The following is a 25732-nucleotide window of genomic DNA, read 5'->3' as shown; positions in this document are numbered from 1 at the left end:
ACTGCAAATAGTACAAGGGACTGTGCAGATGTGATTAAGGTTATGGAATATGATCTGAAGAGATTATTCTGGGTTCTATAGATGGCCTTTGCTTAATAACACAGGTCTTCCAAAGCCGAGGAGCTTTGTCAGGGGTGGTGAGAGAGTGAGATACAACAAAAGAGAAAGGGTCAGGGAGAGGTGATGCTGTTGGCTTTGTAGATGGTGAGAGGGCATGAGCTGTGGAATGTAGGCCACCTCAGGCTGGGGTGCCGTTGCCTTTATTTAGCTCAGTGAGCTCTGTGTTGGACTTTGGATCCACAGAACTATAACAGTTGTCCTGTGGTTTGATTTTCTTCCAGAACATATATATTGGAGCTTATTCATCAACGTGATAGCATTAAGAAATGGGACCTGCAGGAGGTGATAGAGTCATGAGGGTGGAACCATCATGAATGGAATTAGTGACCTAAGGAAATCTAACGAATGATACTAGGGCTGGAATGAACCAGGTACACCCCCTTTTGACCTTTCCGTCCTCTGGCATATGAGGGTGTGGCATTTATCTCCTCTGGAAGTTGCAGCATTTAACATACAATCTTGGAAGCGAGTCTGAGCCATGAACAGACACTGACCCCGCAGCACTTTGATCCTGGGTTCCCAGTATTCAGAAATGTGAGAAATAAGTTTTTATTTTTTATAAAATTATCTAGCTTCATGTATTTTGCTATACCAACATGAACAGACTAAGATAAAATGCGGATGTGCTGAAGCATATGTTAACTTGTGATAATCTCATTGGGAAGCAAAAAAAAAGCTAATTCTCTCCTTTACTGATTTTGGAATATGAAAAATTTTGGCTATTGAATCTCAGCATACCTGTCTTACCGTAGAGCAGACCAGAGTTGGTATAAATATGGAAAATACTTCTCAGAAACATATGGGAACAAGAGGTAGTCTGTGTGGCAGTGTGCTGGGACTGTGTCCTTATTTGCAAATGTGTAAATTAGTAAATATCACTGAAGTCGAGTGTTATGGCTTGCTTTTAGATGTCCTCCCAAAGCCTCATTGGGACATAGGTGGGCCTTTTTCAGACATGGCTGAATCTAGAATGTGTAATTGATTTTTGGTGCAGTGCTAAGATTAATAAGGATGCTAGAATTAAGGGTGGGTGATTACTAAATCATTCCACTGATTGGCTTGGCACTACCCTAATCCTGGTAGCTTGGATACAATATAAGGAACAGAAAGAGACTTGTCTTGTCCTGTCCTTTGCTTGCTTTTGCTACCTTGTGAAGGACAAGACAGCAATTCCCGTTTGCCCCTCTATCCTGCCTTGGAGCCAGCCAATTATGGACTGAAACCTCTACAAACCATTAACCAAAAAAACCTTCCCTCCTTTAACTTTGGGTGTTGAGTATTTTATTTCAGCAACAAGAAAAAGTAACTAAGACATTAGATCAAACCATAATCTGGGCAGGGGGTTGTATATGGTGAGCTAACGCATATTTCAGAGAATAAAAGTGGTGTAAGCCTAGCTAAAGGTTACACTTCCAAATGAGAATACTGGTGAACTTGTATATGTTTTACTAAGCTACTTCTGAGGGTCAGCCTTTCCATGGTAAAGCTTCTGTGAACACATTCTCCACCTCTTCACAAGATGCATGTGATTCCCAAAGGCATACAGATGAAGAATAGTCAGGCTTCTCCTGGGGGCAGGCACCTTAGCTGCAGAGACAGCTATTGGAGCCCAACTGGTTGGAGAGGATTTTCTAACCCTGCAGGGATCCTAGTCCCTTGGGTTAGGTAAACCCGGGTTTGGTACTCCAGCATCTCCTGTATCCCTGGACCCTTTTCCTAGTGGCTCCTGTCTCTTGGATGGGGTCATGGAGACATTGCAGCCATCATGAAGATGCCTCTGACAGAAGAAGGTGAAGTGACTTCCAGTCTCTAGGCTCTGGCCATGTGGATACCAGAGGCCCCTCTGTTTGCCAATAAGGTTGAGGAAAAGCAGGAAGAAGGCTAAGAGGAGGCCAACAGCAAGAGGGATCAGGGCCCAGGGAGCACAAAGAAAAGCCCCAGAGAGGGAACAGAGGAGAAGGCAGAGGGTGGACTCCCAGGATAGCTCAGTGTGATGAGGATGAGGATGAGGAGGTGGAGCTGCCTTTGCACCAGCAGGCTGGAGACCCGATCCTGTGGGCTGCTAGTGTCTCAGGTACCCTGGAGCTTCTAGCCCAGACTCTACACAACCACCTGAATCCCAGAGTGAAGAGAAAAGATCTGATGAGCACCCAGAGGCCAAAGAAGAAGAGGAGGAGAAGCCACACATACCCATGAAATTTGACTTCAACAGAGAATCAAAATGACACCAAACGACTCCCAGATCTATGGGAGATACACCTCAGGAAGCTCAGCCCAGAGCCAGAAAAAGCAAGCCCTCCTGGACAAGACCTCTCAGACAGGGAGCAACACAAGAAGCTGGAGAAGCAGATAATTTGTACTGGGAGAGATCTCTTCATTTAGATTCAGACCCCAGCCCAGCCAGTCCCTGCTCTGGTCCCCAGGGCGGAAATAGAAAGACTGCTGCTGCTACTGACTCCAAGGTTTAGAGATCACCTCTGCTAGGGCCCTCTCCCTCCCTTCCTAAACCAGGACACTGGCATATTTGGGAAGAAGGGGAGTGGAATTTTTAAGTAAGTTTATTATATCATGAGTTCTACCTATCAGTTCTACTAAGTTTGCAGGTGTGTTCTGCTGAAGACAAATTAATTCTTCCTGAGCACTCATTTTGGGCTTGAGGTAATAAAAGTAACTCTTGAGAAAATGAACTTGCAGTACATCTTAGGTCTTAAATCAGACCTTCTCAGCTTGGGCACTACTGACACTTTGGATCAGATAATGTTTTGTAGTGGGGGAAGGTCTATGGACTGTAGGATGTTTAGGATGTTTAGCAGCCTGCGTGGCTTCTCCTGACTACATGCCAATAACAACCTTAGTTTTGACATCCAAAAAAGCCTGCATGTATTGCTACGTGTGTCCTGAAGTGGCAAACTTGCCCTTGCTGACAGTTACTGGTTCAGAGACATAAGAAATTATTTGATCCCAGGACATGCTATATAAGTTTTAAAAATTCATTGAAATGGATGAAGTCTTCAAGTCATCAAGGTATCGATAACTGCAGTGAAGAAACAGGACACAGAACCAGAACACTTCATGGAGAGTGGTGGGCAGATAGCATCCAGTGTTTCAAGGTAGCATTGCTAAAATATTTTTTTGAGCCCATCATTAAATTGACTTAAACACATGCATGGTCTCTCAGCTGCTTGGGATCAGCGACCTTTTCAAGAGAGTTTGGGTCAACTTGGGATTCCTCTGTGGAACACTTCTCCTACCACTTTAGAGCTTGCCAGCGTCACACCCCCAGGAGATGTTTCTCACATGGCTGCAGCCTCTCTGTGGTTGTTTCTTTTGCTCACCATTTCCCTGCATCCCTGCTTTCCCCTCACTGGTTGTGGTGACAATCTTAATTGCCAACTTGACTGGACTGAGACACACCTGGAAAATTGGGAAATCACACTTCTGACATGTCTATGAAGGTGTTTCCAGAGATGACTGTCATGTAGGTCAGCCAAGTGAAAGGGAAGAACTGATCTGAATTTGCTGGTATTATAAATAGGCTGAGGGTCCAGTTAGAACAAAAACTGAAGAAAAGAAAAGCTTGCTTAGGAACACATGATCCGCTCACTCTTCTTAGGCCCTTGAACTTGGACTTACATCAGCCAGGTCTCCAGCCCTGGACTAGGGCTGCATCATTGATCCCTCTTGTTCTAAGGTTTCCAGCTTCTTGGAGCTTCTTGGACAGGGCAGCTACTGGTTTTCCTGGTTCTGCCATGTGCAGATGCCCATTGTGGGACTGTCTAGCCTCAGACAATGTGAGCCACTTTAGTGAATTTCTTCTTGAAGTCATATATAATCTATTAAATCTTTACCTCTAAGGAACTCTGACTTATACACTAGACTGTAAGTTCCATGACAGTAGGATCTTTTAAAATGAATAGACTTATTTTCAGAGTAGATTTACATTTGTAAAAGAAATTATGCAACAAATACATACTGTCTCACCTCCCTCCTCTAACAATTTCTCCCATAATGACATCATACATAAGTGCAGTATATTTATTTCAGTTGATGAGTACATTACTATTTGCTAAAGTTCAAGATTCATTTTTTGTGTTGTCCATTTAACATTGTGTGTATCTCAACACATGTATAATGGCATTTATTCACCATGATAGTATCATATTGAGTCAATTTCTGTCCTCCAAGTTTCACATATGAATAATACTGCTATCAATATTTATGTACATGTTTTTTGTAGGTATGTATTTTTAATTAATTTAGGTAAATATCAAGGAAAACAATTCTAAAATTAAATGGTAAGAGTGTGTTTAGGATTGTAAGAAATTATCAAAGTCTCCTAGAGTGGTCATATGTTTCACACGTTAAAGAATAATAAGAGATGGTTCCTTTGACTTCGCATTCTCACCATTATTTGATGATGTCACCGTTCTGCATTTTGTCTATTTTAATATGTGGTGGTATCCCGTCATCATTTTAATTTACAATTTGCTAATGACATAAGATATTGGGCATCTTATCTTTTTTTTTGCCCCTTTTTAATACCAGGGATGGAACTCGGGACCTTGCTCATGCCAGGCAGGTGGTGGCACCACTGAGCTAAGTCCCTGGCCCTGGGCATCTTTTCATATGGTTATTTTCCACACCTGGACCATCTTTGGTACAATGTCAACATGTTAACATCTTTGGCCCATTTTTTAATTGGGTTGGTTTTTCATTGCTGAGTTTTAAAAATTCTTTGTATATTTTATCTTTTGACAGATATGTGTTTTGTAAAGACTTTCTTCCAGTCTGTGGCTCGTCTTTTATCCTCTTAAGTTTGCAGAGAAGATGTTTCTCATTTTAATGAAGTCCAACTTCACTGAATTTTTTTGGGGGGGGTACTTTAGGTGAGAGAAGAAATTTTCATCTGTTTTATCCATTGCTTTATCTTCACTTCTTAGAACATTTCCTGGCTTATTCTAAGATACCAATAAATATTTGTTGAATGACCGTGTGTTATTACCTTGGGAAATTATAAGCTTTCTCTCTCCTTTTTCTCCAGGGGAGGTATCACTGGCTGCATTACCCTTGAGAAACAATCCCCAGCCAGATGCCTATCTATCCCTCACAAAGGATCTAAATGCAGTTACAAAAAGTACTCACCTGCATGATGCGGGTGGTAGCAGTTTAGGGTCTCTACATTATTTCAGGACGATAAAGCTTTGAGTCACTTTATTGCCTGAATACTTTTGGTTAATGTGAGGACTCTCCCCACCTCTTTCTCTCAGTGTCATGCTTCCTTTCCCTCCCAGAATAAAAAAGTGAAATAGTAATGCTGTAAATTGTGCCAATACCCAATACACTAAATGCATAAAACTCAAGCATGGATTTGCCTTTATTAATGAGAAAGTTCCCTTTTCTCTTGCACTGGTGTGCCCTCCAATAACCCATCTATTCCGTATCTATTTCTGAAAAACAACTGACTCAGTATCTCCATTCATTTTAAAGATTTAAAAAAAAAACTATACATACTATCACAATCAATGAATGGGATTATGTAAAAATAAAAAGCTCTGCACAGCAAAAGTAATAAAAAGAGTGAAGAGATAACCTACAGAATGGGAATGTTTTTCTTTTACCAGCTACTCCTCCAATAGAGAATTAATATGTAGAATATATGAGGAACTCAAAAACTTAGGCCCATCAAAACAAAAGAACCGTTCAATAAACAGGCAAGTGCAATAAATAGACATTTCTCAAAAGATAGTACAAATGGCCAAATAAATATAGGAAAATATGTTCCGCATCTTTAGCCTTCAGAGAAATGCAAATCAAAGCAATACTGAGATTCTACCTTTCTCAAGAAAGAAGGGCTATCATCAAGAATTCAAGAAACACCAAATAGAGGTGAGGCTATGAGGAAAAAGGAAATCTTTTACTTTGCTGGTGGGAATGTAAACTCATACAACAACTATACAAATCAGGGTGGAGTTTCCTCAAAAAACTAAAACTAAAAATTCCATTTGACCCAGCTATTTCTCTTCTGGGGATCTTTGCAAAGGAGTTAGGGGCATCATATTACAGTGGTATGTGCATACTCATGTTTATCGCAGCACAACTTCTAATAGCTAAATTTGGAAGCAGCCTTTATGTCCATTAGCAGATGAATGGATCAAGAAAATGTGGTATTTATACATAACACAGTACTACTTGGCCATAAGGAAGGATAAATGCAAGTCATTTGTAGGAAGATGGATCCACCCTTGAGACCATAATGTTTTTTTTTTCCTCATTGAGTTTATTGGTACATTTTAGGTATACAGTACAATTACATTCATCATTGGGATCTTGTATCTTTACATGACAGGTCTTGGTTCTCATTTTTTCCCTTGTCCCTGCCCTTCATTCACCCCCCTCCCCTTTTACGAACACGTCATTTCCATTTTATCATTTTCTCATATTTTTTCTTTTCCCTTATTAGCTTTCCCCTACCCTTCCCACTTTCCCTACACCTTTAGCCCCTTTCTTCCTATTTCACATTGTCCATTATCTCATTAGGATCTTATGTATTATTATAGTTTTTTACACCAGAGAAACTATTTGGTATTTACACATGTGTGACTTATTTATTTCACTTAGGAGTATATCCTTAATATGCATCCATTTTCCTATGAATTAATCTAATTTCTTATTCTTTATGGCTGAGTAATATTCCATTTATAATGTTAAGTGAAACGAATCTAACACAGGTTCAGGGTTGCATAGTTTCTTGCATATGAGCAAACCAAAGTATAAATAACTTAAAGACAAAAATAAAAGATAGATAATAAGAAACAGAAGAGAGTTTGCTGAGATGGGAAGAGGATGGGAGGAGAAGAAGTAAAAAAGATCCAGAATGCAGTAGGTCCATGTACCAATTCCCCACAATTAATATACTTATTACCTATTGTACGCATACTAACAAAAACTATACATAAAATTAAATTTAGTGGTAGCAGTATAGAAGTATATGATATAGAGGTAAATGAACAGTATAGATATATTTACATTAATGAGTAGTAAGTGATTCTCCACAGCCCTAATTCTATTTTATTCCTTAGACTAGGTGGGCATCTTTCTCCGTATTTTTCTATGCATATACCAATAGATACAACATTGTATCGCACAATCAACTCCAACACACAAATGCACACACACATACACACACGAACTAGGATTATTTTTATTTAGCAAAAGATTTTAGAGATTTTTCCACAGTAGGACAATCTGCTAAATCTGTTCCAATTTTTTGGACATCTAATGTTTCACTGTGTGGAACTTCATGCATATTTATTTCTTCTTTCATCTTTCTATTTCCTTGTCCATTTTTTTCTTTCTTTGGTTATTTTTCTCTAGAGGAAACAGTATATAAAAAATGCACGCAGCATGCCTCACAAGCGCAAGGATCGGAGTTCAATCCCCAGTACCAAAAAAAAAAAAAAAAAAAAAAAAAAAAAAAAAGTTTAAACCCATACCAAAAAAAAAAAAAAAAAATGCACTTAGCAATAAAAAATTCAAAATATCTGAAGGAAAAAGTGGCACTTTTGTGTGCCACTGTGTACAAACCCCACTCCTTGATATCTGACCTCTCTTATTTTTGTGTATACTACAATTTTAGTGTTATACTCATATTGATGTTTAAGTCTTTGACAAAATAATCGTTATTATATGTTTTTTTTAAAAAAAAACAGCAATAAAGACTTGAGGTGTCATTATTTCAGTCAGCTTATGGGTTAATCCAAGGTTTGTACACATGCTCAGTACACCATCTTGAGCCAAAAGTGTGATGAGGCAGGATGACATCATGGCTAATACCAAGAAGTCTATGGCCAGTCTGAGTTCTAACTGGATCTATCACTTCCTGGGTGTGCCATCTTGGGCTCTCTGTGTGTCATTTTCCTCAGCTCTAAAGTTAAGATGAAATGGCACCTAGTTTTAAGCTTTCATGAGTCATAGATCATGGCCTTATCTGTAAAGTATGTCGGGATTTGGATTCCACTACTGGCTTATATTGACCACATGTGGCAATACAAACTTGGACTCCTCAGATATCAGTAAAACTGAGACTGGATAAAACTTTCTCAAAATTATGCGAGGATTTTATAAATGAAATAGGATGTAAGAATGCTTGGCATATAATAGGCACTCCATAAACATGAGTTTCTCTTTTCCAGTCCTGTTGGGAATGAATGATTGCCTAGGCAGGAGGATCTTGGGTAATTTTCTACAGCACCAACAACAGTTCACTTCTCCATTGCTTAAAGTATGCCTCTAAAGTGCTACAATTATTGTGTGAGCCTAAAAACTTTCATCTTTGATGAAAAGGAAGAACATTTCTGGTTCTAACAATGAGAGATAGCTTCTATTTAAAAACAATGTCTGATCATTTATAATATGCTAAAACCATGTACATGTTTTATTGAGTACCTGAAGAACTGATGTCACTGAACATTTTTATTAGCATATTTTTCTTGATTACTAGCTATTCCAGTGTTTAAATTAATTACAATTGACTTTCTTCAGGTCTCATATATTTATGATTTTGATTAATTTGAAGAAAGCACTTAAAATTGAAGAAGCGTGAAGATTTGGCTTAATATTTACTTAGCTACCAATATTCTCTACATATTCATTAAGATTAATCTTAAATTTTTAAAATTTTTAAGTTATAGTCACTCAATAAAAGATATGGGGGAGAAATGAGAACTAAGATCTGTCATGTAAAAGGTACAAGATCTCATTGATAAATGTAACTGAACTGTATACTTAAAAAGTACCAATGAATTCAATGAAAAAAAATGATACTCATACCTGTAGGAAAAAAAAGATATGTATTGCAATTTCTAACATTTGGAATGTAGTGCAAAAAGACATTTAAAATTTCTAGCTGATTTTCCAAAGTAAACAGTTCAATGGATTCTGGGAGCATTGCCTATTTTTGTGGAAGAATTATAGCTAAATTGAAATAAAGGCAGTAAAATCAGAGAACATTAGCAATTTTATGTATTTAGAGAAGTGACTACAGTGTGAAAGAAAAATGTTGAAGTCGAAGGCATATCTGATTTTGGTGTACAGTGAACTACTTAAATTATTTTACATTTTTTAATCTATGTAGCTGGGTGGATCTGGTGGACACTTGGCCGACCCACAGTTCACTTGGACGAGACTGTCAAAGTTCAAATTTGTATTGTAAGCTATTTTGGATCCATCAGTGGTGTTGGGAAAGAAAACTAGAGATGGTTTTGACAGTATTTACACAGCACAAAAATAAAAACTTTGGAAATTTAGATAGATTCATTTTGAAATTTACCACCTGCTTATGTTTTGAAGTTTAGAGTCTAATAGCTTTTGAGAGGACAACTTAGAAGATTTCATTTAGCTCCACCACTGACTGGATTTAGTTTTTCCAAAATGGTTTACTACTTCTTGCCAGTTCCATTAATACAGATAAATTTAATTCATGCAACAAACATTCATTGAAAATATAACCATGTGTCATGTATTCTGGGAACTCTTAACAAATATAAGCATTCTTCCAATCCAGCCATCAGTTTAACCTGTAAAATAACCCAATCTGGGAAACAAAGCCATTGTAACATACTGTCTTGAGGGTAGACAAGGAGTAGAGAGAAACTAGCAAAGAATGATTAAGAACTTTCCCAGATTTCTTGCACTGAGTTAAACTTTTGAGCTATGACTGTATGAATTATATGTCTACATGCATGGTGAATATGTATTATACAAATTCTATCAAATTGAAGTGTGCATTGATTGTCATCCAGGTAGAACACTCCTTCTCAAACCCTAGCTTGGGGAGCTTGCTGAATTTTGTTTTAGGGTGTCAGCAGGTCTTGGGTGAGGTGTGAAAATCTGCATTCATAAGAAGTTTCTAGGACTTGTGTGTATTTGGACTGAAATTTAAGTATCATTAATGTGGAAGCTTTTGTATATGTTTGCATATGATCAGTTTTTTTTAAATGAAAGACTTCAACAGCACATTGCAGTCATTTTTCTGTAGCTGGTAAGTTGATGGATTAGCTTTGGTTGGCTTTCTTAATTTGTAGGTGCACATTTTGACATGGATATTTTGATGAGGTAAGAAAGTAAATTCATTGTGTCATATAGCATGCTTAATATGTCAGGTACTTTCATGCTTAATTTGCTGAGTACTAAGCAATCTTAAAAAGGAAACTAATACTGTCCCTACCCTGCTGATCACTACTGGTTAATTAACAAGATCACACATTTGGCTTCATCATTTTCAATAAGATTGACAGGAGAAAAAATATTTAGATTATGTAAAGTAATGACCTAGTGCTATGAAATCTGCTTCAAGGTGTCATTATATTTAAAAGGAACAGATTCAGGCTCAGGTAATTTGTGGGGGGGCACTGGGGATTGAACTCAGGTCCTTATGCTTGCAAGGCAGGAGGCAGACCACTGAGCTAAATCCCCAGCCCTCAGGTAATATTAATTTGTGCATTAAGAACTTTGGTTAAGCCATTAAGCAATATGGGGTAGCCATTCTAAACTCTAGTGGGAGCCTTGATTTTTTCATTTCTCTCCCCACCTTGTGCTCAATGAACATAACTCATTTGCTATCAAGCAAAATGGTCCATGATGTTAGTCTAGGACTACATGGGTTCCAATCAGGTCATGAGGCCAAAAGAATACATTTTCGAGGGCAGGAATAGAGAGTTTATAAATGGAATCATAACAGAAAAATGCATTTTCTATTTCTGACACTGGAGACATTGGGGCCTTCTTGTTCTCAGGAGGCTTGGCAAAACATAGTTTGAAAACTATTATATTACCTTTGAAATGGCATCATTTAAGTGATAACTTGTGTCAATAGCTTTGCACTTTTAAGTAGAAGTACAAGGACTAAAATAATGTGACATACCATGTTACAAAGTTACTATCAGGGAAATATAGTTTATGTTTATATTTGATTACTTTAGATGATAGTTGACACAAAAACAAGAAAAGAAAAAAAATATGAGAAAAGGAAAAAATGGAAACAAAGTCTTTGTAATAGGGAAGAGTAGAGGGGTGAAGGGAGGGCAGAGGAATGGGGAAAAACAAGAACCAAGATACATCACATAAAGGTATAAGATCCCAATGATGACTGTAACTGTATCGTACGCCTAAAATGTACCAATAAACTCAATGAAAAAAAATTAAGATAACAATCTTTGTAGAAAGCTTGAAGATATCAGATAATAAATTCACAGACCTTCAGAGCCCAGTTTGACAATCATGTTTCCTCTTGGAATTGATTCTCTGTGTTATGTCCCCTCTCGTGGGACTATTGTGAGAAGGCTAGCTCTCTCCTCTAAAGCAGGCATACCTCTGCCTTGGCACTCTGTCACTCAACCTTAGAAGACAATTTGAGAATGGGTTCAGGGAAAACAGGAGCAGAAACAACAGGCCATCTCTTAGGTATAGAGAGAAATATTTTCTCTCGATTTCCTTGGGGTGACTCTTACTGGTCCACCTTAAAGGTCATGCTTAGATAACAAGCAAAAGACAATTTCTGAACAGAACGCTCCAACCAATTTAGGTTCAGGCAAAAGGATCCCATCAATCTTTCGCAGGCCTGGTATGGTGGTACATGTCTGTAATCCCAGTATTTTGGGAAGCTGAAGCAGAAAGATCACTAATTCTAGGCAATTTAGAGATTTAGACTGGGCAATTTAGAGATTTAGCAAAACCCTGTCTTAAAACAAACAGGACCAGGGATTTAGCTCAGTGGCACTGTGCCTGCCTGGCAAGCACAAAGTCCTGAGTTTGATTCCTGGTACCAAAAATCAATCAATCAATCAATCAATCAAGCAAGCAAGCAAGCAATCAAACAAAAGAAAAATAAATAAAGAAATAAAGAAAGGTCTGGGCATGTAGCTCAGTGAGGAAACCTTGGATTCAATGTTTAATGCAGTAAAAAATAAATTCTTAGGATCTAAATCTGAGCATAGATATAGAAGAATAGAGAGGCATTTCAGGCAAAAAGAAATGGTTTGTGTATGTGTGTAAAGCAGCCTGTGGAAATCTGGAGTAATGGCTCCAAAGAATCCTGGTGATAGTCATTGTGGTAATTTAAACATGTGACTGTGGTTCCCTGCCACTAAGTCAGGGCTGGTCCACGGCCTTGGTGTACAATCCTACCATAGAAGCATCATGCAAGCATTTTCATTTCTCTAGTTTTTTTTCTTTTTATTGAGTTTATTGGTACATTCTAGGTACACAGTATAGTTACATTCATTACTGGGATCTTGTACCTTTGCATGACAGATCTTGGTTCTCATTTTTTCCCCTTTTCCCTGCTCTCCCTTCACCCCCTCATTTTTCTAGTTTTGAAAGCTCGAAATTTTAACATTAGTTTGGTTTTCTAACAAGCCAGTGGGTTTCTAGGTTTTTAATCTTGTATGAGCCGAGTTTTATTTAGTGTGCACTGAATGAAGAACCTGTGGATGGTTTGGAGAATAGCTACAAGACCTGCAAATTGATCAGAATTATCATTTAAGAGAGTCTTTGAAATACTGGTTCTGTTTCAACTGTGAAACAGTACTGTGTAATTGCAAAATCATAGCATCTCAGTTCCAAACCTCAAAGAACATTTAATGGGTGTTTGGATATTGTCTATGACATCAAACCATCTTTATAACATTATCCAAAAATCTGAGCTTATGAGAGATTTCCTGAAGTAGTTAATATATTTTTCCATATTTTTTTTCTCATCTGGATCATTTACAGTTGCTGTTTGGAGTAACTTTCAGAGAGATTAATATTACTCTTTTGCCACTTGAATTCTAGTTTCATACCATGTAATCACAACTTGAATATTTTTGATCGTGTTTTCCTGACATTGATGAAACTAATGATCTTTTCCTGGTCTTGCAAAAATGAGATGGTCTCTCTCTACTTTCCTTTCCATCACTTTAATTCTCAATGTAGATCAAAATTGGGTTTATAGCCTTTGTTTATTCTGCTATCAAGAGATGGCTGATAGTTCAGGCTTTCAATGAGACTTATTTTTAAATTGCTGCAGTTTCTTTGGAGATTTTATAGGGTGGATTTGCAGGGCAGAGATAATACTTATATCATCACCAGAGTGTTTGCCAGCCTGTGCACAGATGTAGACACCAGAAAAATATGTTTTAACATATGCAATTATATATCACCTAAAGCCAGGTAAAAACTGTCAATATTGCCTATAATGTGAGATTTCCAATTGCATGTGTGCAAAGAATTGGCAGGTCTCATTGATCTGCTGTGAGCTATTGGGAAATGGATGAGTGCTTTCGAAACACTCATGGATGAAGAATTTAGAATGTTGCTCTAAGCTTTGCCAGAAATTGTGGGTGCCATGGAACTTTTTGCACCAAATTATTTGAGAAGGAAACTTGCCTCCTTCTTTAGCCAATTAAGCAGTGAGACTATCGAGCTGCCTGTTCCACAATTATGTAATTTATTGTTATTTTAGCAACTCAAATGATTTTTAAATTGGTGTGCTGATTTGTTTATTTTTCCAGAATTTGAGCAAGAGACAAATTGGATTTAAAGCCCCCATCCTTGCCAAGCTCACCTGCCTGCTTGCTGTGGATGTTCTTCATGCAATCCATTTCAGTGTCACACAGTTTCCCTCTGTCTCAAAAGCAGTCAAGAAACAAAATCGCCCTCAGGAGACAAGCTTGAATCACACTCCCAACATTCTCCTAAAAGCATGCCCTGTGATCATTTTGAGTAATGGAAAGAGAAATCAGGCACAGCCTCACACACTCCTGATTTGGGTTCTAAAATGATGAAATGAAGGAGGATAAAGGGGCTTCTGACACATCTCTCAGTCATGGGCACTGACCTGTCATACATCTGTCGAAGGCATGCTGAAATAAACCCAGGGACTTAATATCTTTGAGGTAATAGAGAACTTCTCTTTCAGTTGGACTTAAAGAAATGAATTAAGGCTTGTCAGTGTGAGTTTCCAAAAGACACAACTCCAGTTTCAACCTTCACACTAGAAGACAGGTGATACCCAGCGTCCTAAGTTCAGAAAGGAGTATTCATTGGTTGTGAGAGCCAATGAGATAGAAAAAATGATAAAAGATCTCCAGGGGACATCAACCAATTGGCCTGCTCTTTGAAACTCGTTCCCTCTGCACAATCCGGAGACTCATCCAAAGCCGGGTCGCTTGGTGCCTTGCCTGCCTTTTATGCCCTCCTCTCCTGTATAGCTACAACACTTGCCAAGTAGTCCAGAAAAGTCTATGTCCCAGTAGCTCTTTTTTTGGATGTCTGCACATATTTTCTTACATGTTTTGTGTTTTTTATTCCTTAATAGCTATGAAAAGTTCCAAATTTGCACATGTAGAATGACAAAGTAGATATTTCCTGGGAAGAAATGACCTGTAATAAAAAATAAGGTGTCACATGGACATCTTCTCCCAGGATTCTGGTTGCCTGATTCAGACCAAATCTTGAATACGGTAGTCAAGGAGAAGCCACTCAGTTCGGAGACTGATACAAAATCTGGAGAAATTACTTAATTCATGACTTTATGAAAAAAAAGACATTTACACTGGTGGATTAGAGCACACTATGAAATTAGCATTGGCATGGCTTGCAATGGAGAACCATAAATACAAAAATAATCGGCTGGGGATTTAGCATAGTGGTTTCACCGTCTGCCTGTCAAGCACAAGGTCCCAAGTTCAGTCCCCAGCACAAAAAAAAAATTGTGTAAAAATAATCATCAAATGTGACAATTACAGATTCCTCTCATTAAAGAAAAATCCTGATATACTTAAGGAGCTAGAGAAGCTATAACTCCCCTACCCCCACTCTCATAAAACACACAGAAATGTGTGTTTCATAAATGTGTGACTCATAAATCTGACCAGACAGGCAAAGGAGTTCAAAAAGTCAATATATAAAAGGAGGGAGTGAACAACTATGCCTGCTGAAAAGTCCTATAAAATGAGCACCAAAAGTGACAGTTGGATATGAGAAATATCCCATAGAGGTTCATTCCATTTTAGGTTATTTCTGAAGCCTGGAGTTCTTTCTGAATGAGAGTTGGCCTCTGGCCACCTTACCAACTCTGGAAGTTTCTGATGTCTCCATACCCCAAGCAGCTCTCTTGATGCCAGGTGATAGTAGTTCCCAGATATCTGTGCCCCACACCTACAGGTCTAACATTCACAACCTGTTGCTCCACATTCACCCTGTGCTCTGAGAATGCTCCTTCCGTGTGGCCTGGCTGGGCTCTCACTGACCTTTTCCAGCTACAGGACTGTTTTGGGCTATTGATGGTTCATTAATCTTTGCCTGATTTAGAGTCAGCCGTGGCCAGAGTATTTCCTATGGCTTCTTTGAGGATTATGATTTTTGTCTCAATGTCTCTGTGGAGGGTATGGATTCCACGAAGTTCTCCTTCACTTGGTAAGAAACTAGAAGCAGTGCAAGATTGAGCATGTAAGGCCTACGTGGACTTCCAGAGGACTTTGTGGCCTGGTATCTTTCCCAAGGCAATGTGGCATGGCTTCATGTCTGTTGCCCCTGTGACAGGGAAGAAGGCTGGGAGTTTCTCACTTGCATTACCCATCACTGGCTGGCTTGGACCATTCTAGCTATTGTGTACCTGGGTCTGTCAGAGGTTCTGCACCCACAGCTAGGACCTTTACCTTGGCGCATATGGCCACCCTTGCAGCATGTATCAACTGTCAGGGTGGTCTCCACACTGAGCCACAAGAAGTAGACCTCTGTCAAGGACTGCAGTGCATGCCACTTCTTTGAGTAGTGATCTCAGGAAATATTGGTGCTTAGTCTTACCAGAGAAGCCTGGGAACCAGTGGAAATCATGTGGCTCGGTATTATCACATCTGATGGAAGAGTTACGCTGCCAACCTCTCCTCAACCATTGCTGGAGGGCTACTGGGTAAGGAGTGGTTGAAATTCTGGGTCTTCTTGCCGACTTCCAGGGTGGGTACAGAGGGCCACTTTGGTACCAACAGGAAGGTATTAGCAACTCCAAAGCAGGCTGGTGTGTTCTGATGGGATCCAGAGAAGCAACGTGGTGGTCACTGATGTCTGTTAAGTACCTGAGTTCTGCTTCCTTCGGACCTCCACCCACTGTGTCTCTAGATTCAATAACCAGGCATGCTTGGCCTCACTTTGGGCACACTCAAACCTGGTGGCCAGGAAGAGTTAGGCACTGAGGAATGGCCTGCTCCAGGTTCCCACCAAGATAGTCTTGTGAGTCCTTGGCTGTGTGTGCCAGCTCATGGAGCCCAGGCCTGCCCAGCTCAGCATGGAATGGGAATTCCAGACAGGGCAGTTCCTTTAACAGACCTCTGTGGGGTCTCCGACAGCAGGAATCTTTTCCTGACATCCCAAGCCTCCCTTATTCCTTTCTTGCTTAGATTTTGGAAACTCCTCGGTGTTTCTCCACATCCAGAGACAGTCCCCACTAAAAATTCTGCGCCTGCTTGCTAGGTTGCTGCCTGGGCCCACCAGTTTCTTAGCTTAGGTGTACTACCAGGCAGTCTCCGCTTTGTTTGGCAGGTTCTCCACAAGAGGAGCTCGGTGGTGAAGAAGTGAGGCAGGGAAACGAAGTTGTGCTTTCAAACATTTCAGGGCCTGGTGGGAAGTTTCCAGCCCACAGCTCCCAGGGGGCCCCTTTTGTCAGGACTGTTCCACAAAGATGGTGCCCAGAGACTTGGCCGGAGGGTGGGGTGTCTAGAAAGGAAGGGGAACCTTTCCTCCTTTTAGTTCAGCCTTTTCAGTCCCAAGTAAGGAATTTTAATCTTTTAATTAATCAATCAATCAGCCAAATAATAAATGTTAATTAGGCAATCCCTTGGCTATGCAAAGGCAGATGTTAGAGAAAATACAGATGTTAGAAAGGGTTATTGCCTTTGGCAAGTTTGCAATCTAAATGAAGAGACCAAATTTATAACGAGTAGCTCTAAGGTAGCGTGATTGAGGTTTTAGAACAAGCATGCCAGAAGTTTTATGTGGCTAATTCTCCCTCATGTGCTTCTATATTAAATATTATCATTTTTAATTATGTAATGTTTATATTATACAACTTTGTGCTGCAGCTTGTTTATAGCACCTATGTTGGACAGCAGAAATGTAAAAATGAGAAAGCGATTTTTCTCAGCCTCCATGTAGCCAGGGTGACCCTGCCTGATGATTTGAAGATGAGGTTAGACAGAGCTCTGGTGATGCTCAACCAGTAAAAAGGCACAGGGACAGATGTATTTCACCAGTCAAGATACTAAAATTTGAGCTAGTATAGGACGAGAAATTTTCCTCTTAAAAAAGTCTAATTCTCTTCTCTCCATTCATTCATTCATCCATCCATCCATCCAAGAGGTTAAACCCAGGGCCTTCACACTGAGCTACACCCCCAGCCCTTTCTAATCTTTTATTAATCATGAGACAGGGTCTCCTAAATTGATCAGGCTGAGCTCGAACTTGTGATTCTCCTGCTGCAGCTCCCAGAGTGTCAGAACTACAGGTGTGTATCACCACCACCCTTTCTTCACACAGAGGGGGGCAGGTTTCTAGAAACATGAAGTACTAATATTAACTCAAGTACTTTATGTGTGCTTTCTGTCAGCCTCACACAGCCCTACTGGCTGCATTTTACTTATTTCTATATTTCAGGCAGAGAAGCTGTGGCTCAGGGAGTGTAGATAACTTGTCAACATCTTCCACTCGGAAGTCCAGGAGGTGTGAATTCTGGTCTACCGGATACAAGGCCAACATCCTACACTGCCTCCTCTTAGGGAGAAGTTGTTCTAACCAGGCCACAGTTAATATAGGCCTGTGTCTTTATTTAGTTGGAAAAGAAAGGCTTTCAGGAAAACCAAGGTGGACATTTGCCAAAGGCTGAGCAGGGCCCCAGTGGGGCTGCAACAAGCTTGCTCTCTCACAATCAGACCTAGAGGCTGAGGAGACATTGTTTTTGGAGAGTAACAACGAAATCAGTGCCTTCTACGTGGATTCACAACTCAGAATCTAATTCTTGGTGTGAGAGATATAAAGCAAGGTTCGAGATGTATAAAAAAAGAGCTGGCGCAGTGCAAATTCCACTTCTTAGAAGGAATCTTTAGAAGTTCTTCCTTTTGTCTGCGTTGTCCTCCCCTCCCCACCTGCTGTGCTGGCTTTCTTCCCCGCCACCCTTGCCCCTCAATATGCATCTTCACTTCTTTCTCCTCTTTTGTTCAGTTTAGCAGGGAAGATCTTTGGAGCAGAAGGAATGCGCGCCTTTAGCAAGCTCGGATATCAAATAATTCTTCACCTCCCTGTAATTGAAATTGCAGGATCAGGATTTCCTTCCTCTTGTTCTGCAGGATCACAGGTGGAGAGGGGCGAGGGTGCTATTGACTTCCCCACCGCTTGTCATGTGGCAGACGGATGCACCGGCCAGGAAGGGATCTGACTCTTAGATGAATTCTTTTATCCTCAAAGGGGCTTCCTGCAAAGGAAACCATTAGTGTTTTGCTATTGGGTTTCTACTCCCTGTGGTGTCTAAGAAACCATTCGTTTAATTTTGTGACATTTTGAGTGGATTTGGAGAGCTAAGCCCATTTGAAAAGGCCTGTTCCTGTGGAGGAAATGCAAATAGAATCCAAATGGTCAAACCACCGGCAGCAGATTGTGGCTGGCCTGGCCCTGAGGACATTTATGCATGTTTCTTGGGCTTCCAGAATACACATCCTGGGTTCCATTTCTAATAATCTACTTGGTCACACAGTGCCCAGTATCTTCCCTTGTCATGACCAGCAATTGAGCCCAGAACCGAGAAAAATGAAAATATTAAGTCTTATGTTCAAATGAGTGACCATACATATCCTTCTTAACCTCTGTTGGAGGATGGAGGAGAGGAGGGCGTCAAGGTGGATGGGAGCTCGTGCCTGGCATACCTGTCACATGCTGGCTCTGTGGCCTGGGTCAGGTCGCACTACCTCTATGGTCACCTGCCTATGAGGTTGTTTCTGGACCAGAGTGAGATGATTTCTGTAACATATTTAGCATTGCACTAGTGCATAATTAAATTGTAGGAAATGCTAGGTGCCACTACTCTCTTTCTGATATCGCCCTTACTTTTTTGCTGGGTATCCACTGGGATTTGTCCCCTGCCCCTTCTTTTATTAGTGCAGTGCTGTCCAATAAAAATATGGGGTGAGTCAGAAGCATAATTTAAATTTCTTTAATGGCCATATTAAAAAAAGGAAGAAGAAACAGCTAAAATTAATTTTAAGTGTCTATTTAAGTAAGAATATTGTCATCACAAATAAAAATGTTGTCAGTATTTAATCAATAGAAGAATGAGATATTTTATGTTCTTTCCCCATCTAAAGCATTTGGACCGTGTGTATTCTTCCAAATACAGAGCATATTGATTCAGACAAGCTGCAGTCCTACTCATCAGTAGCTGAATGGAGCTGGTGGTTATGCTTTTGGAGAGCAGAGATGTAGCATTTGTCACTGATAGGCTAGGATAAGAGGTACATATCCTCTTATTGTTAAAGAAAGAAAAAAAGAAAAAAGGAAGAACATGTCATACAAAATCAGTAAAGACAATTCTTTGGTGGCTTCATTTTTTAAAAAATTCGTTTTCATTTCTTTTCGAGTCAACTTTAGTTATTTGCCTTCTCTTTAATGTTAGTTTGTTGCATTGAGATTTCAGATTAAGGACCAAGTGTTTAACATATTATTCTCTGTCAACCTCTTTATTTCCTGTGCTTGAGGTCACAGCCTAGTCTTCATGGTTAATCTCATGAGATTAGAGATGTTTTGCCTGCATACCCTAGCAATAAGTCCTGAAGATCATACACACTAGCTTCTCTGTTTGGACACTATTAATGAATTTCCACTGCAACACAAGAGTAGATAGCCTCCTTTTTTCAGAATCAGGAGGTCATTGTGACCTTACTAGAAGAGATCTGGAGTTAGAGCAGAAATAGAAGCCACACAACAGTGAATTGAGGAGAACAAGAGGGCCAAACATACAGAGATTTATTCTACAAAGAGAGAAGAAGTGTGTAGGTTTAGGGCTGGGGAGAGGAAGATCTCAAGATAAAGAAACAATCAACCATGAAGTAGATGGGCCTGTATCCATTACTAACCCTTGTCCACCCAGATGTGTGCCGTCCCAGAAAAACCTACCTAATCCCAGACCCCTGGAGATATCCCCTCATGTGCACTGCATGGCAGCTAATGTTTATCTTTGGTACTTTTTAAATATTTTCAGTGACATATTTATGTTGTAATCATTATATATTGTCTCCCAGGAAGGCATTCATCACATCTGCCTTGTTGGCTGGTGCATTTTTTTTTTAATGTCTGTTGTGGTGGGTAGGAAGCTCCTAAGAATATTTCTTGAGTGAAGCATCAGGAAGGCATTCATCACATCTGCCTTGTTGGCTGGTGCCAACATTTTTTTTTTAATGTCTGTTGTGGTGGGTAGGAAGCTCCTAAGAATATTTCTTGAGTGAAGCTTTATGTCTTGGTGATCATTCAGTAGGGAAGGGATGGTTAATATTTACTGGGAGGAATAAGGGGTGGAGCCAGAGAAGCATACATATCACAATTGGAGGACCTGTGTCAGGAAGGAGAGCAAGCGCTGGGTGGTAGCACCTTGATAAACTTACAGGCTGCAGATCCTGACTTTGGAGGCAATGTCTGCAAAGCCATGTAGACCCACACAGTGGCCTCCAAAGCCCCTCCTCGAATATGGTGGTGCTCACGTGGAGAGCTGTTCTTTCCTTACACCCATGCTTTCTTGGCCAAGGAAATCACCTTTCTATCTCTACTGGGAAGACAGCCAAAAGCAGACTTATAGGCCCAGAGAGCTTTTAGGTTTGATTAAGGGCTGGAGATTCTCAAAACTCAAGAACTAAGATGCCAAATGGAAACATGAAAAAAAACCAAAAAAACTAGTCAGAACAATCTCCTTGAAGTCCCTGCCAACAATCAATGTGCTAAGAACTTTGTAGCCACAACACCCACAACATTTTTCCATCTGAGGAATGTTTGTGCAAATAAAAATCAGTTTGTTCCCCTTCATGTTCTCATCCCAGCTGTAGGGCAGTCATCCTGCATCTTAGATATTGTGTTAAGAAGCCTATGAAATTCAGGATCATAAAATGCACCAGGCTATTTAGACCACTGTGAATCTGCATCTGTCCCTCATTTTTCCAGGAACAATTGTGAGCCAGATCTTGTCCTTTGCTCATCTGCTATCTAGTTCTCATGTGGGGCTTCATATTAGAAGCTCTGTGTGACTCAGGTGCCAATGCCTGGTCACAGTGAGGGAAAAGTCCTGTCCTTCAGTTGCCTGTTCACTCTTGAAAGAACTTTGCAAGCTTAGCAAACCTTCAGGCTTATCTTATAGTAATCAAAAATCTTCAGAAAAAGAAAACTATTGGGGATGTAGGCTGAAATATCTTCAGATTAATCAGATATTCACTAGAGGCCTGGATGGCCTGTCGGGCAGTGATAGAAAGAAAGATCTCAGAGTAACTTTGGAGAAGAGTGGAGAGACTTGATGGACACAATTTGCTCTTTCTAAAGGTGCTTTAAAAAAAAGCTATAGTCTATTGCTCCAAGGAAAGTAGGATTCCTCTGTTTCATGAACTTAGGAGAAAAGGAGTCACCTACTGGGAGTCTTCAGGAACCTAGAAATCAGTCTGTTCTGCCATCCCTTAGCATCTCTTGGAATTCCAGCCCTCATTTCTCTATTAGGAATGTGATTCAGTGGTGGAATTAATTCTTTTAATTAGCCTTCCAGGTAGAAAACCAGTGGTGGGTATCTGTGCATCTCCTGGCTTCTCATCATCTTGGCTTTAAGATTCTTGGCCTCATGGTCCTGGTTTTGATACTTGTCTTTAGTGAATCACTGGAAAACCCACTTGGACTCTCTGGACCTCATCTCACCACTCATCTCTGACCTGTGCTCATTAACTGAACATGAATATCCCACTTCTCCAGAAATCGGACCTCTCTTCACTTTCCAGGGAAAACACACACCCTACCACCAGAAAAGAACTGAGTCCCTGGATAGTTTCCCAACTGGGAACTGCACTTACACCTGCCACTCTTAAGTCTAGCTAACAGGTGTTTACCTACACCATGATGCATTCCAGAGTAACTGTGGGCCATGTCCCAAACCCCGACAGGCTCACAAGAGCCACTGACATCTCAGTGTTCAGTTTTGTTTTTCAGATTGCAACTCTGCTTTGGAGGCCTTTCTTTCAGGATTCCCCTGTATACTGTTCACTGACCACCTTTGAGGAAAGCTTTTTCTACATAGAGTGATGCTAAAGATATTCTTGAAAGTCATATCTTTCATGACTATAGGTAGTAGATCTCCTATTCTTATCCTCCCTGAAGCTGCTGATGAAGGAAAGCACAGTATTATTAGCAGGAGAGATCATTGGATATGTGGAGTTGGAGCTCTTTAATGGCTTAAAGACATTACCTTAAATGGCTCAGTACATTGTGACAACACGATTTGATCATGCATGCCTGAAATTCAGCTATTGCTAGGTAAGGTAGTCCATGTTCTTCCAATGGTTCAAGTTTGATATTATCAATTGTCTGGTATCCAAGTTCTTGAGCAGATAAATACATTGTATGAATCAGAATATCCAGAAACATTCAGAGAGATTCAGAATGTCAGAAAACCTTTTAGCCTGAGAAGTTTTCAGCCCACACAGACTGTATAAGAGCTGAAGCAATGATTCAGGGGAAGAGGCAGGAAAGTGTTTACTCACCACAGCTCCTGGCTGATATCTGTCCAGTGGCAGAGAACACAGAGAACTGGCTGTCCAGAACAGGAGGCTCTGACTCCCAGGAGAAGTGTGCACCCAAAAATGGGCTGTGCTTTAATACAATCCCTTTCCAAATCCCTTCACATGGTCCATGAAAGCTTTGCCAGCCCTACATCAAAAGTGACACCTTCCAGTTATGATTTATCCATGACCCACAGAAGGGTAAGATCTTCATGTGTTTTTAGACTGATCTATCCCAAGGACTCAGGAAATATATATTGAATGAATGAGTGAATGAATGCTCAGCCATAGGTCAATGATAGGCCCAGGACTCTCATGAGTTTATTCTTGGCTTTCTGACACCTGAAATTGTCCTAAGACTCTATAATACTACACTCTTTTGTCCCCTTAATACTAATGCAATCTCAGTCCACCCTTCAATAGTGGCCATATGTCTGCATAACTACACTCTTGGTATTGGAGATCTGAGTCACATTCTTTGATCTATAACCTTGATCATCTACTCCTACAATTACTTTTCTGATTTTAGACGTTATCCAGAGCTTTCCATTTCCACCAGCGGTCCACTTCACAGTGCCACATGGAATCTAGCAGAAGATCCATTGAAAAATTCCCACCAGAGACACAATACGGACAAGTTCTCAGCCATAGGAGACCTAGTTCATGGAAAGCCATTGTCTAACCCCATGGTAACTTGAAGTATGGTTCTCAATGATATCTAGGTCCTAATCCCTAGAACCAGTGAATGTTTCCTTATGTGGCCAAAAGAACTTAAATTAAAGCTCTTGAAATAGAGAGGTTATTCTGGAAATATTACATATCATTTCTGGGCCCAATGTAATCACGTCTTTTTTTTATAAGAAAGAGGTAGACAGAAATCAGACTATAGGAGAGGAAAAGGCAGTGTGAAGCTGAAAGCAGAGGATAGAGTGATGTGGCCTAAAGCAAGGCAAATCCATAGCCACCAAAAGCTAGAAGAGGCACAGAACAGATTCTCCCCCTAGATCCTCCAGAAGTAACCAGCCCTGCTGGCATCTTGATTTGAGCTCCACAGCACTCATTCTGGACTTCTGCTCTCCAGTACTTAAAGAGAATGTTTGCATTGTTTGAGGTCACTAACTTCATGTTAATCTGTTACAACAGCAAGGGGGAACTAATACAGCCTCCATGCAAACAACTCTTTTTTCAGATGAGGTACATTGTAGGTACATGGTAACATCTCTGTGTTCCATAGTTATCCATTCCGCCATCCAGTGCCTGGAAGACTATACACTCCTCAAAGGAATTAAACTCTCTGAGATGTCTTTGCAAGGTAGAACCCAAAAAGGCCCAGCCAGAAGCTCCACCTCTCAGACAAACCTTTGGCAAATTAGGTCCAAACTGGGGTTCCCATCTGCAACCTGTATGGAATTTGATGATCTCCATCATTACAGTGTATGTACCTACACTGGCTTGAACATGAAGGGTGGATTCTCTGCCTGACGATATCCATACCCTTACAGAACAGGTGCATCTCCTTTATCCAGGACCAGTTTCCACCTTCCTGCAGGAGAGTTGTATTATGACTACTTCCTTCTTCCTCTATGATTGCACTGTTTACTAATATCTGTCATATAAGGCAAAGAGAGAAAATAAGTTTCAATGGGAACACTTGTCTGTTTGTTAATAAGTTACCAATCCTTGACTTTTGATTCAGACTGACAATTTTGATGATTTTTATGCTCTATATGACCTTCATTTCTTTTTTCACTCAATTGAAGTCTTGATGGACTGTTGAATGTTTTTTGTAATTAATTGACTAGCACCAGTGAATATTTAATCAGGATAAAGAGGTACTGGACTTTTTATAACTTACTGAGCCCCACATCTGTGCCAAGAACTGTCCATGATGCTTTGAATACATCATTGCATTTAATATTCTCAACAACCTTATGAGGGAGTATTCACTAATTAATTTAAGGTAATATAATTGAGTCTCAGAGGTTGAAGTAATTTTCCTAACTCTGCACAGCAGAGAGTGGTAGATCCTAGAATTTGCCTCTCCCTTGTTAGGCGAAATCTCTGCTCATTCAGAGCACCATCAACATCGTTAAGGAAATACCCAATTACCTGCTGTCACCCAGGAGACTCTACTCAAACTTGATCCTCTGATGGGCAGAGTCACCTTACAGGAAAGCACCCTGAAATCCTAGAGAAGGGCTGTTTAGTCTTGAAACTTTCTGGGGGATTCTCAGGAATAATTCTGGAATGTGGAAACCCAGTGTTTCGCTAGTGGTGAAGATTTTGGGGGCTAAACTGTTGGCAGGTATCTTATCCTCAAATCTGGCAGAAATTTTAGGCTGGAGAATTTAATGGTCTTGTGGCAATATGGCTTCTCATGTATGTGTATCAGCTCAGAAAAGGCAGCTGAGGTTGCATAGTAGACATCCTGCCATCTTGCCAAGTACCTGCTCATGGAGTGTCAGAAAGTCAGCTTGAGTGTCCAGAGGGAGTATATTTTGCCAGCATCTGAAAGATAAAGATCTGGGAAGTGGCCCAAAAGGATCCTGAGAGAGAAAAGATTCTAATATCCTTTTCTGGCATATTGATTCACATTTTCTGTGATCTTAAGATGATTCTCTCCAGCCTGACCTTGAGTGCGAAGATAGGTAGAATTTGAGATCTCAACTTTCTATAAGGAGCACAAGTAGGTGGAAGGAAACTGTTCTTTATAATTTGGGTGGTTCATTGTTAAGTGAAATGTACAGTTGTTTGCTTTAATCTTACCCTATTCAAGTAAGAAATTGGTA

Source organism: Fukomys damarensis, unplaced genomic scaffold, assembly GCF_012274545.1.
Source record: "Fukomys damarensis isolate Sample0158 unplaced genomic scaffold, DMR_v1.0_HiC HiC_scaffold_17, whole genome shotgun sequence".
Taxonomy (NCBI): Eukaryota; Metazoa; Chordata; class Mammalia; order Rodentia; family Bathyergidae; genus Fukomys; species Fukomys damarensis.
Note: the sequence above shows the minus strand (reverse complement) of the source record.